Source organism: Vicugna pacos, chromosome 20, assembly GCF_048564905.1.
Source record: "Vicugna pacos chromosome 20, VicPac4, whole genome shotgun sequence".
Taxonomy (NCBI): domain Eukaryota; kingdom Metazoa; phylum Chordata; class Mammalia; order Artiodactyla; family Camelidae; genus Vicugna; species Vicugna pacos.
This window is the reverse complement of record NC_133006.1, coordinates 21,685,102-21,702,062: the sequence shown is the minus strand read 5'-3', so window position 1 is coordinate 21,702,062 and position 16,961 is coordinate 21,685,102. Positions and strand designations below refer to the sequence as shown.

At 55.4% G+C, this 16,961-nt stretch overlaps 1 protein-coding gene across 8 annotated transcripts in view; it reads right to left on the bottom strand.

Annotated features, from left to right (window-relative positions):
* Positions 1-16,961, bottom strand: part of GRM4 (glutamate metabotropic receptor 4) — a 141,408-nt gene that overhangs the window by 98,905 nt on the left and 25,542 nt on the right. For 5 of the 8 annotated variants that reach the window (XR_012062208.1, XR_012062209.1, XM_072945222.1 and 2 more), the window contains exon 1: positions 5,731-5,781. The exons of 1 other annotated variant lie outside the window; for it this stretch is intronic. The gene's annotated coding sequence lies outside the window, so the exon portion shown is untranslated. Of the gene's footprint in view, positions 1-3,355; positions 3,486-4,766; positions 5,189-5,730; positions 5,782-16,961 lie in introns of those variants that run through there. 2 more of the 8 variants (XM_072945224.1, XM_072945223.1) reach the window with 2 other exon arrangements.

The following is a 16,961-nucleotide window of genomic DNA, read 5'->3' as shown; positions in this document are numbered from 1 at the left end:
ACAGTAAAGACATGAGCCATGTATCTTGAGGTGGGAGAAAAGCATCGCAGGTAGCGAGAACAGCACGTGCAAAGGCCCTGAGGTGGGCATGCAATTAGCATTCATTGTTCAAGGAACAGCAAGGAGGCTGGTATGACTGAAGGGCAGTGGGAAGGGGAGAGGCAGGAGAGGAGGTCAGAGAGGGCTCCGAGCACAAGATCAAGCAGGACCTTGGGGGTCATGGTGTGGACAGAGAAAAGAGGATCCACTTTGAGCACAGCAGCAGGCAGGGTCTCATAACAAGAAAAACCTGAGACTTACAGGGCAGCCACCTGCTAAGGCCACAGCAGCTGGCATCATTTGAAGGGCAAAGCAAGCACATCTCATTGGCACTGGAGCCCACCAATTCAGCCCAGAAAATATCCAGCCTTGACCTTCCTTCTCCCCAAGAGCTAAGGGCCAGCCACCAAGCCCAAGCTTGCTTGGGTCTCCTCCAGCCACCAACTCCCACTTCCAAGCAGAACTGCAGGCCTCTCCTTCCCACCCCAATTCACCCCCCCCCCACTACCCCATCCCATTTGCCAACACAACACCCCAGTGGGCAATTTTCTTTGTTTGCAGCTGTTGCTATTGTGGGCTTTGCGCTAATGCTGTTTCTTCCTCTCTCCTTCCTGTCTCCCCCTCAACCCTGGCACTGCCCTGGAAAACTGGGGCCCACTGGCTTAGCGAGTCAGTGTCCAAACTCTACTGTCCTGCACAGTCTTGAACATAATCACGATTGTAGGTGAGACTTCCATCCCTAAACCACCCTGAGGCCAGACACAAAGAAGGGGCAGTGACATCTGAGAAGCAATCACCCGCCAGAAACTTAAGAATCCAGGTCAAATCCCCAATCTTTATTTCTATATTCAAATCTAAAAATAACCCTGTAGCAATGAAGTGTTTTTACTAGAAGTCACGGCCCCAACCAGAAAACGGGGCAGGAGGCTACTCTCTGTCCCCCTGAGGAGCACAGGGGTGGCTGGGAGGATTGAATGTGGGGGAAGAGGTAGGACCCAAACCTCCTGGTCCTGATGCGGGTGGCCCAGCAGGTGGACGAGCAGCTAGCTGAACTCTCCTGGGGCCGCCATCACAACCAACAGCAGCAGTGTCTTCTCCAAGAGAAGAGGGAGGCTTAACTGAGACACCACAGCCTGCTCGTCAGCATGGCTCGGCCTGAAATGGCACAGATGTCATTATGGGCTGGCATTTCCCAATTACCACAGACAATATCTGCCTTAATTGAATGGGGTCCAGATAATGTCATTATGTACTGTGTTCCCCAATTTATTTAATATACACGTGTACACATATATTTATGCCTCACTGCTGCCACAAGATTGCTAAACAGTGAGGTTAATAATAAAACATTTCAACAGGAGTTATCAGCTTTAATTTAAGGGGTGATTTTTACTATCCTTGTGGTGCTTTTTTTCCCAAGGAGCCAAGAGGAACTTGAACAAGGCAGTGAGTGGCTCTCTCTGGCCTGTGGCCTGGGAGGCTGATGGGCAGGGCTGCAGGAAAGGCTTCATCTTTCCTAAGCAAGTTTCGTTTATAAGCTTCCCTACAGGGCAAGAGGTAGGAGGAGCAGGGGGACCAAGGAAGAAGCCCCCAGAGCTTGACTCCAGGACTGGTGGGGGAGAAGGATGCTTGTTGGGAACACAGAGCTATGAGCTTAGGGTTGGGCTGGGAGGCAGCAGGAAGACAGTGGGAGAAAGGCTGCGGGAGAGGACAGGGAGGCCAGAAACTGCACGAGGAAAGAAACCGAGTTTACAGGAGCAAGAGAAATGGCAGCCTGCACTCTGGCAAGGGCCAAAGGCAGTGAAATTTCTAAATTAATTTTTGATAGTTCCCCCCTAACTAGGGCAGAGTTGACAGGGATACAAGCCCTCCCTGCTCTTTCTAAGAGCCAGCACCAGGCTGTGTGGGAGAAACAGAAAGCTGATGCCCTCTGCTTGGGCCGCTGCCCACCAGGGGAAGCCCCTCAGCCTCCTCCCTCAGGTCGGCCTGGACTGCCCGCAGCTTTCCTGCCAGCCTGTGAGCAGGGCCAGAGCCCAGATGCCAGCTCCCCATTGCCTTCTTCGGGTGGAAAAGGCGGCTATCACTCTGCAGAAGCGAGATAACCTTCCAGCCAGCAGCCACTGGGCCCAGCTGCCCAGGCTGCCAGCGGGGCCTGCCCACTGGAAAGTTGGGTGCTAGGCTGAGCAGAGGAGGACAGCAGGGGTGGGCAGATTTCTTGGGGTGGGTGGTAATTAGGGGCTGCCGGCTCCACACTTGACTAGGGGAGAGGATGTACCTATTGGCTGTAATTATAAAGCTCAGAGGCCCATGGATTCTGGTCAGATCTTTTCCTGCCAGCTGTCCCCCTGCAGCAGGGTACATTCGGGTGTGGCCAAACATCTTGGAGGCTGGGTTGGGGACCCCTCAGGAGGCAGATGGGGACTGCAGAGCCCTTCTGGTCTGGGCCCACCACCTGACCCTCTGGCCAGCACACCGCTCACGCACAAGCCTGCTCTCATACCTACCTCGGCTGCCTGCCTGCCTCCCTGCCGCTGTGGAAGGCGCTCCCTCCTGGAGACGTCACGCCTCCAACAGAATGAAGCCGCCCAGACGCAGGTTGGGAGAAGAGGGAGGAGGGAGGGAGGAGCAGCCTCTGCTAGGCCACTGAGGCCAAAAAAGCAGCTCAACTCCTGACAGGCTCCTGCCTCCCCCTCCTCCCACTCTGCCAGCTCAGGCCTTGCTGTGTGATATGATGCATGCCCCCCCTAACATTCCATACATCTCTCTCCAGAAAACCCACTAAGCCTTGCCTTCCTCCTCTCCAAGTCTCTCTTAAATGCAAACGCCCCTGGGAGGGGTAGCCCTGGAAGTAACTAAGACCTCAGGATACGATAAGTTTACAGATGGGGGAAAGTTGATGGATATAATGACAAAAGTGGGGAGATGAAGATAGTGGTCACAAGTGGGCAAGCATGCCCACCCAGGGCATACAGAAGCACCATCCCCAAAGGTCCCCCACCCCATCCTAAGGACAGGACTCTAGGGGCTGGAGAGGCACTCCAAGAAGTGGTCCTTGGGTGGGCCAGGGAGAGGAGCCCATTGTAGCCACGCCTTCTTCAGGGTGCCTTGCCACTAGACCCCTGGGCCTGCCCAGGAGAGGAGATAAGCCCCTTGCCTGGTAGGTGATCACACCCAGGAGCCTCCAGATGCCTCTGTGGAAATTCTCTCTGTCAAGTTGGGTAGGTCCTCAGGAAAAGCTCCTGCAGGTCCTCTCTTTTTCATGGAAGTTCTCCCAACACCTAGGCTCGGAGACCTCTGAGGAGCTGAGGGTACATACCCAGAGCTTGAGGCCCAGCATCACATGTGGCTCCAGTGAGAAAGTGGGGCAGACCCAGGGCATATCCTGAGAATGGGGAGATGGGAATTCTTCACTTCCACCATGAGCTGCCCCAGGGATGTGAGCTGAGTAGCAGGCTGTAGAAATGGGGTGCACAGTATGGAGACTCTTACAGCACTGGCCACCCTGCCTGCCCTGAGTCTCTACTGTCACCCCATAATGGAGGAGGGGAGGGACTAGGATGGAACACAAACACACACACTCCTCCCTCCACCACCACCCAGGGCTTTCTGCCAGACTGACAGAGGGGCAGACAGACTAACCACGCTTCCACAGACACGTGGCTTTGGGCATCCCATTAAGCAAGCCCAGCTCAGTCCTGTAAAGCAGCTTTCTCCCGCACCAGGGGCAGGGATGGTGACTAGAGTAGGGAAAGAAGCAAGGAGCCTCCTCCAAAAAGGATCGAAAGCCTGAAGGTGGGGGTGTCACTCATGGCCTGGAGGAAGGGGCGCTCGTACGTTTGGGCCTCAGGACTCCCCGCCGCCGCTGCTACCCCATTTCAGCACAAACAGCCTCCTACCACCCCGGTGCGGGGGCGCCTCTCGCAGTCGGGGCCTCCACCTCCCAGTCCCGCCCCCGCGTGGGGAGGGGGCGCTCGACCCCAGAAGGAACCCCTAACACACACACACACACACACACACACACACACACACCCCAGCCGATCGCCAGTAGAAACACAGGTTCATCAGGGTCCCGGAGAGGGTTGGTCCCGAGTGTCCAAGGAGCACCTGACCCTGAAGTCCCGGATACATGCGGAGACCCCAGACCCTGGAGCGCCGTCCCAACCTGCCTTGGCCAAGAGCAAGCAGGAGCCGAGATCCGGCCGGTGGCGAAGGCGACGCTGGGGCGGCCACGGGAACGGGACGCTGTGTCGGTGCGGGGGGAAAGGAGCTGAGGCGCGCTAGGCTGACGCTGCCCTCCCGCCGGGAGACGACAGGGAAGGGGTGCAAATAACGCCCTGCGCCCCCGCCCGCCCTGCTTTCCGCAGAGGGGGCGCACTGATACGGCCGCCCCTACCTGAGCTCGGGCACGACCCCTCAATCCAGTGGAACCCGACATAACCCCTAGCACAGAGACAATTTCCTCCAGGCCCACAAAAGAGCCGCTGCCCTACTCCCTCCCTCGGGGCGTTGGGAGAGCCGGCCCCAGCCCCGAGGGGATACCCTCTAGTCCGAGTCCTGCGCCCTCCAGCCCCGAGGGCTCCGGTCCGCCGGCCCTCTTCTAGGCAGCCCTAAGCGAGGGGGCTCGTAAGAGACCACCTCCCCGAGCCCCGGAGTCCCCGCCACAGCCCGAGCCCCAGAGGCCGGAAGGCACGGTCCCCTCTGCCCGTTCCCCCCGGGCCACAACTCACCGCGCGCCGGACAGGGGTCGGTGGCGCTCCCGCCCGCCCTGGGGGCGCGGGGAGGCGGCGGCCGGCGGCTTGCTTCTCGCGGTGTCTGGAACCCGGGCCGCGGCGGGCGGCGCTGACGCTGCGGACCGAGCAGGGCGCGGAGCCGCCCGGAGTCCGGGACGCAGCGGAGATGAGCTGACTGCCGCCCGGCCGGAGCCGCCGCCAAGCGCGCGGCGGTCGGCTGCTCCTCCGGCGAGAGCGAGCCAGCGAGCTATGGAGCGGCGGCCAGTCCTGCTCCGACAGCCGCGGAGTCCGGCGTCCGAGCCGGAAGGAGCGAGGAGGCGGCTCCGGGGCACGGAATCCCGCCGAGGGCTCCGGGCTGGGAAGGGAGTGGAGCGGGAGCCGAGCAGGGAGCGCAGCCGGCCGAGATGCGGGCGCCCGGCGGCGCCGCGGCAGCCGCACGGCAGCAGGAAAAAATGAGAGCGAGCAAGAGAGCGAGCGAGAGAGGGAGCGAGAGACAAGGAGAGCGAGGAAGACGCGGAGAGGGGAGGCTGCGGGAGGGGGCGGGCGCCAGGAGCACGAGGGGGCGAGGGGACCGCAGCCGCTCAGCCCCAGCGCCCACTGCCGCTGCCGCTGCCGCACTCGGGAAGGCGGGAGCCGGGCCGCCAAGTTTGTGCGGCAAGTGCCGCCGAGTGCGCGGCTTCCGCCGGCCGTTTACAAAGAGAGAACCTGGGAGCCCACCCCCGGCCCCGCACCTCCACTGCCGGAAGACTGGCGCTCGCCCAAGCGCCCCGCCACCCCTCCGCACCCGTCCCGACCCACCTTCTGCTCCCCCTCCCGCCACGCCCCACCGGCGCCCTCTCCTGGAAGCCCCCTTCTACCCCTCCCCATGGGCGGATGTCTGCTGCTCGGCTCCAGGACAGGGCCGGCACCCCTCCTGACCCCAAAGGTCGAGGGTCAAGGAACACAGCCTCCCGACACATACCCTGAGAAGTACAGCGAAACACGTGATGTCAAGGGGTCGCACGCCTCCCCATCACTCCCCCCACCCCCAGTGCGTCACAAGGACCCCTATCCGTAGACCTGCTTCTCATACAGCTGCACAGCACAAGGGGCGTGTGCCCTCATGTGGCATGTTCATTTGCATACCCCATTGCTCCTGGTTTGAGCATATGGGGGGCGAGCAGGGTGGGGGTGGGGGGGCCGCGTGAGGAATGGTGCGGAGAGGTCCAATGAGGGGATTGGACTTGCCCCTGGTCACACAGCCTGTCAAGGGGTCCGTTTCCAATGAGGCCCCCTCCACCCCAGAACTCCACCAGGCTAGGGGAACCCCCAGCCCATGGCCAACAGCCCACTGGTCTCCCTTCAGCACTGGTTTGCAAAGTGTAACAGGTGGCCTGGCTAGCAGGCAGGAGGGAGCCTGGGGAAGACTCCCTCTGCAAGGAGAAGCTGGAGCCCCAGCGCTTCTCCTTCCCAGAGGGGAGCTGTGAAAAATCCTGAGAGATGGGCTGGCCTTAGAGACAGGCTGGGGAGGAAGAGAGGGAGGGAGCCTTGCAGCCCTCTTAGGATTGCAAGAGCATCTCGTCCCAGACTGCAGAAGCGTCTTCAATTAGAGCTGTGACGTGTGACTGTCCTTGTCCAGGGGAGGGTGCTCAGCACAGTGCCAGGGAGCTGAGGGGAGAGTGGCTGGCCAATGGCCTCCCTCCCCCATATCATACCTCAGTCATCCTGGCTGACCTGCAGAGTGACACCCTGTGCTCCACTGTGCCCAAGCCTAGGGGGTACTCAGAACCCCCCACTCCCAGCCCAACCCCTATTTTCCTTCTTATAGATCAGGGAAATGTCTGTGGGGGCCTGGGAATAGCATGGTATGACCCGCCCCTTACTGGACTGCACTTTCTCCCTCTGTGCCCCTTATCCAATGCCCCTGTACCTTCCCAAAGACACACTCAGGCACCTTCTCCTCCAGAATGTCAGATTATGCCAGGCCAGGACACATCTTGTTCCCCATGGCTCATCCAGGGCCTGGCACCATGCCTGGCCCAGAGTGTGAGCTCAATGAATGCTTGATGAATGAATACATGTTGGCAAAGCACTAATTCTTTGTAACTCTCCTGTGTAATCACCCCAAATACATGTCTCATTTACCCAGTCAGACTGAAGTCTCTGATGGAAGGGCCTAGATCATGCATTCATTCATGCCTTTTTTTAATGCAACCAGCACTGACTGAGTTCCTGCTCCATTCCCAGCCCCAGAAATGCACAAAGAACAGCACACTACCCTGCCCTTGAAGAGTGCACCCGTGGCCATGCACACCTCGGCCCAACACATTTTATAGAGGTATGAATGAGCTAAGGCCACCAAAGCTCCTGCTGTCTGGTGGCTCTGCCCAGTCAAGTGTGCACTGCTCTGGGCTTGCAGGAAACTCAAGTCACTCAGAAGAGGTGATGTCCTTGAGAACAGCCTGCCTGGGTTCAAACTGAACCCCGAGCATGCCCAGGGTCTCTCAGTTTCCTACCTATAGAATGAGGACCATGATGCTGAGCCCAGAGCAGGGCTGCCAGGATGGTGTGCAAGAAGCCACCCAGTTGAGGGGTGCTGGAATGTTCAAGTCCAGCCTGCATTAGGCTTGACACATGACACATCCTGTCTTGAGGCTGGGTCTGCCTAAAACATGAGAGGCCTTTGATTCCCTCAAAGGGGCCACAAGGGCTAATGCCTGGGTCCTACTGGCCAGGCTGTCATGAAGAGGGAATAAAATAATGAGTGCACAACACCTAGTCCTGTGTTTGGGAACCCACTGCGATTTTTAATACAGAATATAGTCCTCAATATCCTTTTGTTGAATATCCTTTGCTTGAATGAATGAATGAAACTGATAATAAATGGGCCATGGCTTACTGAGAGCCAAAAGTAACCCAGCCCCTCTCCCCACCCCCTGCCCCTCAGTGTTGCCTTCACTCTGACCATAATTATACCCCGCCCCCACCAGCTGTGTGGCAGAAGGCTGGGCAGGCTATATTTTTCAGGGGTTAAAAAAAGAAACACTGTTGGCTGGCAGATGGCTGCATTTGTGGACTCGTCCAGTTGAAGGTTCCCAGCCTGAGGCCTAGCTCTTCTGGGCAGCCATCCTGGGCCATCCCGGGTCTCTAGGCCTCCAGCACAGAGTGGTCAGCCATCCAGCCCTCACCTGTGAATCCCACCTTGGTCCAGCTGGGACATTTCTTCTCCTGACTTGTGGCTGACCTGACTTACCATAAAAAAAGACAGAGACACATACAGACACACACACAAAGACACAGCAACACATTCAGATACATATTTATAGAGGCACATGTATATATACACACATACACACACATACCTCCAGGAACTTCAGTTGGTGTCCCCTACCCTGGGGGAGCTGGGAGCATCATGTGGAAACAAGGGAGCTACAGAGTCACCTCTGTGGGAGAAGAGTGATCAGAGGTGACCTCAAGGAGTCACACAGCAGATGCCCTAGCCTAGGCCAGCTGGTGCAATGGCCTGAATTCCAAATTGCTCCCCAGCAAGCCGTCCCACTCCTCAGACTCCTGGGGGTCACAGGGCTGGAAGGAGGAGTCCAGGTCCTTGGTACTAAGGCTGTGTGACCTGGGAGAGACTCTCTGAGCACTGGTTTCCCCATCAGTGAAATAAGGGGCTGGGCTGAGATCTCTCTAAAGATACTTGGATTTGGGGTTGGGTCTCATTTTGAAAGCTTTAAAGGAGGCTGACCAGACTGACACTGGTGGGGTAAGCGGGGTAGACATTCTAATCCACCAGTCCCATGTCCACGGACTTACCCAGAGAAAAGGAGATACTATCTCAGCATTGAGGGACAGGGGGCTTGAGGGGAGAAGAAAAGAGGCAAGTAATCCTAGAGAAAATAATAATGCCAAGTCCTGCATCTGTAATTTATAGCTTTTGGACCTGGAAGTTCTTCCTGAGGTCTGCTCTAACTCCCTTATGCTGCAGCAGATTCTTCCTGCTCCTATTCTGGCCTCCCTGGCAAGGGAAAACAGCTGGCCTGCCTGCCCCTTCCAACCCACTGGGTTGGCAAGTCAAACTCACCAAGCTGAGTTCTATGACTTCTCCATTTCAAAAGAATCCTAATAGGAGAGGGCAATTGTCTTTGAAAATCCTGAAGTTTAGAATTTGCTGAAATATGTCAAAGTGAGCTTGAAGGTGCAAGAGCCTGGGGAGAGCCTGGCAGGCCTGAAACACCTGATAAATGGTCGCCACATCGAGCTGACCCAGCCACCGCCTCAGCCTTGGTGTCTGATGGGTTTCCATTTTGGTTTCCCCTAAACCAGGCCATTAGATGGAAATGTCTCTGATGGGGAAGTTTGTTTAAACAGTATCTGTCCCTGGTAGGACATTACTAGGATGAAGAGCTGACTACAAGAGAAGGCATGGCCCAGGCTCTCCAGAGAGTCATAAGTCACCCTGAAGGCTTAGAGGAGTTGAGGACAGCTGGGGTCAGAAGCTGAGGCCGTGGGTTAAGGATCCTGGGGTAAGTCATTCCCAGTCTGCCTCCCAGGGTCACCCCAGCCCCTCTTCTTTGCCCCACAGAGATACTGCATCTCAAGGGCACGGGTACTGTGAAATTCCCCTGGCCAGGCTGTGGGACAGGCTGGGCTCTGCTACAGACTAGATAAGGTGTGAGTGATCCCCTCCCTTGAGGCCGGTATGGGTCCAACCTCAAGGAATCCTCCTACACCCCTTGGAACTTTCTTGGGCTTCTGGCTTAGAATTATGAGTTGGCTAGAGCCGCAATCCCCTTTCCACAATTTCAAAATCCAACAGGCTCTGAAAACCAGTTTGTCCACAAATTTTCAGCAAACTCATTTGGCTGCAAAACCTGATGTGAAAGCGAGTCATTGTCACTGCCTAGCTCCCTCATGGGAGATGCTGTTTCACTGCAGGGATCTGAGCCATCGTACTTGTTGTGGGGATACTTCCCCAGGCCTCCTAGGAGTGTTGCACAGTACATCATACTTGCACCGTATTATCTTTCTAAATTCCTGAACAATCTGGCCAGGGACCTACATACCTCTAATCATCCCATTTGAACCAAAGACTTTCCAGGATACACAGTACAGTTGTGTCTACACCCTCCCACCTGCCCTGGCACGTGAAAAGAGGAGTGAGACTGGATGGAGAAGAAAGAGCAGATTCTGGAGACAGCTCTGTTCAACCCAAGTGCGTGGGAACAGATACAGGAGTGGGATGAGATATGTAAGGATTTAGGGGACAGTCAACACCAAATTGCTAAGGGAGGGGATGTGAGGAAGGAAGCACAGGGGAGGCACCAGAACGACCTCAAGCTCATGGGTGGCCAGGAAGGGAGGGGCGGCTGATGTCAGGGCCCCCAGAGGAGGTGTCCCTTAGACCCTGAAAGAGGAGTAGGATCTGGAAGAGCTGGGAGCCCAGGTGTGGGAGCGGAGCCCACAGCATCTGACCCTCCATGGGCTGAGAGTGCACCAAGCATGCAGTAGGTGCCCAATAAATGTTCGCTTGTTAAACAAATGAATGAGAGACCTGCCAGAGAGAAGGAGGCTTCCTCCTCCTCCTTGATTTCCACTCTCTCCTCCTCCTCTCCTCTCCCTCCCTCTTTCTTCTTAAGACTCAGGATTTTCCAGCCTGGTCACCAGCAGCTGCAATTTAAAACTACTTACCATCCCTCTTGCTCCACGTGTCCAGGGGCTGCCAGCCATGAGCCAAGTGTCATTAGAATGGATGTCACAATCAGGATGTCAAAATACAATTAACATTTTAAAGCCCCGCCCACCCTGCCCTGGGCCTCCTGGCCAGCCCGCTCCTGCTGGGCTTCAGGGGAGCAGCCAGGTGACAGGCTCAGGAGGGGATGCAGCCCAGCTGGCCAAGAGACACTGAGAGAGAGACACACACACACAGAGAAACAGAGAGACAGAGAGGAGGAGGAGGCCTGTGGGAGGCCGGGGAGTGTGGGGTGGCAACCTGGAAGGGGAATGCCTTTGCTTCACTGAGCCCCACCTGCAGTGCCTTCTCCAGGCTCTTCAGATCCTTCTGATCCTTTCTCTTGCACCCCACCACACTCCTCCCTGATCACACACTCCACAGAGCACCTGGCCTCAGACACTGTCCACAGCACCCACTGTTCTAGCAGGCATGTGTCCCATGACGCCCCAGACTTGGAGCCTTAGTGTCCTCAGCCAGCCAGTGTGGACCATGATGCTGCTGCCACTCGGGGCTCTTCAGGGATGAAGGGAAAGTACGGGGCTGAGAAATGCTTTTCATGTATAAGCAAAATCTCTGGGATTGGAGCCTTGGATTGTCCTCCAAACGGGCCCCAGGCTCTTGGGTTGGGGCAAAGGCCATACAGCCTGGCTGGCCCCTCTGTCAATCCCCCACACACTGCAGCCTTTGTCCTCCTTAGGAACCTCCTGGACAGCACTGGAAGGAAGCCCCAGTTACTGTTCCCTCCTAAGGTGGACCCAGACAGCTGACAGGCCAGAAAGTGGAAAAGACCCCAGGACCTCTTGCTAGTGGAGCCTCAAGGAGCATCGATCCTCCCGTGCTGTCTCCAAAGCTTTCATCTTCACCGCTGCTGAGCTATCTGCAGCAGCCTCCACGCAGAGCCAGGGCGGCTGGACTGACCCGGAAGACATCTGATGCGGGAGTCACGGTCAGGTCACAGGGCTGCGGTCACAGCGGCATTGCCTCCCCATCCTGTTATCCAGGAGACCTGAGCCACATACTCAGGGGTCCTGCTCCTCTCTAAGGCAGCAGCAGTTATGTAAACACCACTTGCCCTCCTCCACCTCAGCTTTCTCCTGCCTCCTGTGCCCACAAAGACCAGCCCATCACCCAGACCCCCCAAAGAGGACAAAGTGGTGCTGGGAAAGAAAAGCCCACACCCGTCAGCTCCTACCCTCGTGGGCTGCATTTTAATGGCATTTGATTGGATCGGATGTGCTTTTAATTCCCTCCTGGGACATCAGAAGGAGGAGGGTAGAAATAATCTTTAATTCATCAAACTGAAATATTAATAGAACTCCAACCAGCTGGAGTTGGGTATGAGGCCCCCACAACTGAAGACACGGGGGACAGGCAGGAGCAAGGTGAGAGAGGGGCTGGGTAGGGAGACGGGGTCTCTCATCAGGGTGTGCTAACAGGCAGCCACACCCCACCGAGAGGACCCAGGGCTTCCCATCCCACCCCACTAGCCCCACACACCCAGCTCCACCTCCACATCCCTATACCTGAGCCTCCCCTCAGCCCTCCCTACCTCAGGGATCTGCACCACCCCTTCAAGATACAGATAAGCAACTGAGGCCCAGAAAGGGGGAGCCACCAGGCTGGGGCCACACAGCACATTCACTGCAGATTTTAGTCTAACCTCTGTTCCTGGCCCCGATTCTGCACAGCCCCAGCTCTGAGCCCCTTGGCCCATGGCTTCTCTGACCCCAACCCCTGTTGGTCACAGGCCCTGTTGGGCCCTGAAATATTGGCTTGGTCCCAAGTGTTCCCTGCCTGCTGGCAGAGCCTGAATTGCCTTCCTGGGGGCAAAGGCTTTTTCTACACACCGCAGAAGGGGTAGCTGATGGCAGACCCCTCCCAAGAGCAGGAAAAACCTCAGGGGCACAGAAGTAGAAATGAGGGGCATGAAAGACCCCACATGTTCCTAGGAGGCCAGTGTCAGCTCCGGACTGCAAGCTGACATGGGCTGATCTGGCCCCATACTCCTAGTTAATGTGCTCTGTGGTTTAAGGCCAGCTTCCTTCTCCACCTGAGCCTAATATACCTGCATTCAGCCCCAGCTGAACACTCACCACTGGGGAGCCACACTCGGTCACTTGATCTCTCCAACCTCATTGCGAAGGAGGGGACCCCCCCAGGGTCATCTGGATGGACAGCCGGGTGAGACTGTGTATGCAGCTCCTGGCTCCCTCCAGCCGGAGGCCCTGGGCCCTCCATCCTCCCTCTCATCTCTGTGGCTGAATCACCTGCTCTTCTCACCCAGAAAACCCTTCCCGGTCCTTCCAGGCGCAGCTTAACCATCACCCTGGGTCCAGAATTCCAGGGCACCCAGTTCACTGGTCTGCCTTCCCTAGACTGGAAGGGATAATCTGTTACCCACTTCCCATTTCTTCAGTCCAGCTGGTTTAGAGCCTGTGGGGAACTAATGTTTTCTGGGTAGGCGAGTGGATGGACACAAATGAAAAATTAGATGAACACGTGGTCCTGACCTCCCTCCCCCCGCCCCCGCACCCCATCAAAGTTCAGAACTCAGGAAGCATGTGGGAAATCCGGGACAAAAACAATCAGAAGAGTGGCGATGAGGGCCCCACTTCTCTCTCTGCCAGCGCCTGCTGAAGGATGTAGCACCGGGCTGGGCAGGCCCCCCGCCCCGACCTCCTCAGGATAAAGAGCTCATTCGGCCCCGTTTCAGCACCAAAATGCGGTGAGACTCTCTCTCAGGACGCCCTAGGTCGTGAAGGGGCGTGAGGAGTCTCCTTACTGGGGAGCGCGGGCCCTCCCTCCCCAGCCAGCCCGGGCCGGAGTCCCAGCCGCCGCGAGGGCTCCCCATCGCGGACCAGCAGCGCCGCCCGGTGGTCGAGTGCCCTTACTGCACGCGCTGGCCCGTCCCCGGGCGGATCCGCGCGCACCTCTGAGCCGGACCCAGGCCAGGGTCTACACGGCCCGCAGGACTCAGCGCCTCCCTCCTCCAATAGCCGGAGAGACACTCGGATCGAGGCAGTTGTTTTTCACCTGAGCAGATTCTGGGAGGAGGCAGCGGGGATGGCGGGGGGTCTATTTTAGGGCTGTTTCCCAGCTGGGCCACCGCCCCCTCCGATTCGTGCGCAGCAGGGTTCACCTGCGCCGATGAAAAGGAGGGAGTAGAGGACACCCCCCAAGTCCAGGGGGACCTAGGTTGACTCCGGACGAACAGGAGGCGGCAGGTGAGGGATGTCCTGGACTCCTCGGTGGGAGGAAGGCAAAGTAAGGGGGTTGGGAGTGCAGTGAGGAGACCTGTAGGTGGAACGAGGGGGGCGCGGCAGGTGCAAGAAGTTGCGGTCTCCCGCCTGCCAAGCTCGCTCAGGCCTCTGTCTCCCCATGTCTACATTCACTGTGCCTGGCCCTTGGTTGCCAAATTTACCGCACATTAGCGTCATCTGGGGGGCCTTTAAAACTCCCGATGGCTGGATGTACCCTAACCAATTAAGTCAGAATCCGTGGGAGGGCCCAGGCTTGGTCATCTTGTGATGCAAAGCGCAGCTGCATCTGAGACCACGGTGCTGCCATTATGGACACAAGGTTGGCAGGCTCGTCACTGGGCAACCCCTGTCATTCTCGCCACAGCCCTGAGAGGTACAGAGATGGTCTGCTTTTCACAGAGGCTCAGAGAGCTTAACAAGGGCTGGGATTCAACACCCTGCGCGTGCCTGTGTGAATGGAAGCTTATACACCTGAAAGATTATCTCTAACAGGCAGTAGGATTCGCATAATATTCTTACTGATAGCACAGCTACCTCCTCCCACCTGCCAAGGACTGGGGACCGAGGCGACAGAGTGGAGAGCAGGAGTAAGGGGTATCCTAGGAAAAGAGCTGTTTCCAAATTTGGAAGTGCAATGGGGAAGAAGGGGTGTGAGTAGAGAGAGGTGCCTATATTTCATACACTGGGGCCGACCAAGCCCAAGGGCTCCAAGTCATGGCTGAACTCTTTCAGACAAGAGGAGGGAGAGAGCTCCCTCTACCCTAGTCCAGGCCCTTTGAAGGAGTTCAGTGAGGAAACTGCAGCACTACCAGCTAGGTATTAGCATCGTCAGTCCCATTTTATGGATGAGAGGACTGAGTTCAGAGAAGTGAAGTGCTTTGCCCAAGGGCACTGGACAAATGATGAATCTCCAAGTCCTATCTGTTCCATCTCCAAAATATATCCTAAATCTCTACAATGTGGGCAAAACTCACAGACATAATATTGAACAAAAGAAGACAAACCCAAGTATACATATTGCGTGATTCCATGTGATTCACACAAAGTATAAAAACAAATCACAATAACATATAGTGAGAGACATCAGAACATTGGTTACCCTTGAGGGGAGTAGTGACCCAAAGGGACATGTGCGGTCCTTTCAGGGTTTATGTTCCTTCCTTCATCTGGATGCTAATAGCATGGGTGTGTCCACTCTGTGAAAGTGTGTTTGACTTCAGCAAAAATTTCATTAAGTACACAGAATTCTAAATAGATTGAAACGAGGGCTCCAAAACTCCTTCACCTCTCTCTCCAGCTCACATCTGCTTCTGTCTGCAACCCAGCTCCAGCCAGGTGGCAGAAAACGTGATGTTACAGCTCAGAATCTTTGATTGCAAGCAACAAGATGACTCTGACCAACTTAAGCAAAACTGAAATAAAGTAACAGGAACTGACTTGACAACTCATGGGTAACTTGCCAGTGGTCACTACCCATTCACCAAGAGGACCTGAGCTGGGTCCCAAGTTCCTTTAGGATAATGGCAGCTGCCAAAATCTAGATGTCTCCACATACCCTCCCAAAGGCATTCAGAACAAAAGGAAGTGTAAATAACACTACTATGCCCCCTCCCCATCTTCAGCATGACCAGGAAACAGAATACTGCAAACCTCAACCTACAACCAAGGAGAGAAATAAACATTTGAAAGTGACAGAACGAGGCCTGGATCCCACAGAGTAGAGGGTCGGGTGGAGACTCCATGCAAAAGAGTAGAGGACAGCAAGAGTCTGGATGGGGACACAAAATTGTCATGTGAGGGGGAGAGGAAGAGGACGAGGCGGAGGAGGGAGAAAAGAAAAAAGAGAAGAGAATGGAAGAGGAGAGAGCCCTATCCTGGTGAGAAAATACTGAGAACAGGTCTGATTCCCTGTGGAGGGGGGCACTGGCTTCTGTAGGAACAGAAAGCAAGATGTTTGAGAGTGTGCACGCCCAGAGTGGATGACTTGAAAAGGTGATTTGGAAGAGGAAGATGTCTTTTGAAGGCTTCCATGTGATTGGAGAGAAGGGAGTACGAAGAATCGTTAAATTTAAAAAACGTATCATTGATTTATTAAAAATCTCACTTCACTCTACCAATAGAACGGGGTGCTCTTGAACTAAGAAACCTAGTAGGTCACTCAAACCTCTCATCCTGTCTGCAAATGCCTGTTATAGCTAGTCAAGGGAAACAGAAGATATTTCAACATGAACAGAAAAAAAGCAGAAAATGTCCACACAAATTAAAAAATAGGAAATGAGAATCAAAACATTTCAGCTAATGAAAATTCTCCTCCAGAGAAGCACCATCAGGAAGAGGAAAACTCTAACACAAGACTCTAACCTGCACTAAACATCCTTAAACAAGCTTTCGCAGATAGGAAAACACTTTAAATCAGAAATTTTAAAACATGATACAAAAATGGACCCCAAAATGAGAAGTAGGAAATGAGAGTTGATAAAAATCAGGAAAGGAATTGTAGAAAAATTCAAAATCATCTCACAAGTGAAGATTAAGAGAGGGAGAAAATGGGGGGGGGGGCACCTTAACCAGGTGACCCAGCTCAGCATCACTAATAAAGGTACACACTGACATCACGTGCCCCAGATGTGCTGCACAAAGTCTACAGTGCCATCTGGGTAGTATTCTTACCAAAAATGTTTTAACCTGAATCAAATCATAAGGAAACCATCAGACAAATACAAATTGTAGGATATTCTGCAAGACAACTGGACTCTTCAAGATGGCAATGTTGTGAATGGCAAAATACATGGAAAGTGTTCCTGGATACTAAAGAATGATGACATCTAAATGCAGAAGTACAGTGCATAACCTTGAGTGGATCCCGGATTTTTTTAAATCGTTATAAAGGACAACCTGAGAGGGGCAGCCATAGGCCTGCGTGGAGCCTCCCACCTCACCCCCTGCGTCCTCTTCCTCCAGCCACACGTCAGCAAATGTTGGCGGCCAGGAGACCCTCACAGTGCAAGTGTCAGGTTTGGGGGCTGGGTGTCCCTGACCAAGCAGATGTGCATGGGCAGCCACAGGTACCCCTCCCTACAGGGATGGAAGCTGCTCCCTCCTCCCCATGAGGGATCTCAGGATGGTGGATGAAACAGCTCTGTCCTCCACTGGCCCCTACTCTAGGCCCTGGAGGACTGTGATCAGCTTCTCCACAGATGGGTGCAGGTCCTCTTC